This window comes from Austrofundulus limnaeus, unplaced genomic scaffold (genome assembly GCF_001266775.1).
Source record: "Austrofundulus limnaeus strain Quisiro unplaced genomic scaffold, Austrofundulus_limnaeus-1.0 Scaffold58, whole genome shotgun sequence".
Taxonomy (NCBI): Eukaryota; Metazoa; Chordata; class Actinopteri; order Cyprinodontiformes; family Rivulidae; genus Austrofundulus; species Austrofundulus limnaeus.
This window is the reverse complement of record NW_013952460.1, coordinates 2,336,431-2,337,733: the sequence shown is the minus strand read 5'-3', so window position 1 is coordinate 2,337,733 and position 1,303 is coordinate 2,336,431.

The following is a 1,303-nucleotide window of genomic DNA, read 5'->3' as shown; positions in this document are numbered from 1 at the left end:
AAAAAAAACCTATCAAAACGTTTTTTGCAAAACAGAAACTTTTGGTTGAATCTCAAACGTTTGGTTGATGCTTTAAGTTTTTGGTTGACTTTCTAAGTTTTTGGTTGACTGTCTAAGATTTTGGTTGACTGTCTAAGATTTTGGTTGACTGTCTAAGATTTTGGTTGACTGTCTAAGATTTTGATTGACTTTCTAAGTTTTTGGTTGAACTCAAAAAAGATTTGAACTCAGACATCACAAACTAGGGTAGTGGTGTAGTGAGTAGAGAAGCCAAGCTTGTGATGGGAAGATAGCCGGTTCAACTCTAGGTGTTGCACGTGTCTTCACATGTGTGATAGGTTAGTTGTAGAGACTTAAAGGAAACCTATTGTGCAATATTCACTTTTTAAAAGTTTTTTTACTCAACTTTGGGTGTGTACTTCTTAATAAAACAGTCCTAGGACCAAAAACATGCACCCAAGTGCATATTTACTGTAAGTAAATGTATTTCAATGTATATTAATGACAAGTTTTGTACATTTTGTGATGTCACAAGTCGTACGACAACCCACCAGAACCTGCGTTCAGCCTCTTACCTAGCAAACCCCAGGTGAAGCTGCTCCTCCGTATAAAAAGCCGCTACGGTGTTGTGTAATGTGCAGCTCATTTTATAACAGGCCTCCTATAACACAGTGGGTAGAGTGTTGGACCAGAGAGTGGGAGACTAGGGATCAAGACTGACTTGGGCACAAATAATTTAATTTTTTATTTTCGTTTGTTATGAACATGTTTTCTCACGTACTTCTATTGTTTAGCTTATGAAAGCCTTGTTAAAGCCTAGTTGCCAAAGTTGAGTAAAAAAACCTTTAAAAAGTGAATTTTGCATAATAGGTCTCTTTTAGCCTAGGTAGCCGGTTCAACTCCAGGATGGTCTCCATGTTGCACATGTGTTCACATGTGTGATAGGCTAAATGCAGAGACATAAAGGAGACCTATTATGCTACTATGCTTTTAAATCTCTGCATTTAACCTATCACACATGTGAACACACGTGCAACACCTGGAGTTAAACTGGCTATCTTCCGATCACAAGCTTGGCTTCTCTACTCACTGCGCCACTACCCTAGTTTGTGATTTCTGAGTTCAAATCTTTTTGAGTTCAACCAAAAACTTAGAAAGTCAATCAAAAATTTAGACAGTCAACCAAAATCTTAGTCAACCAAAAACTTAGAAAGTCAACCAAAATTTTAGACAGTCAACCAAAAACTTAAAGCGTCAACCAAAAGCTTGAGATTCAACAAAAAGTTTATGTTTCAACCAAAAG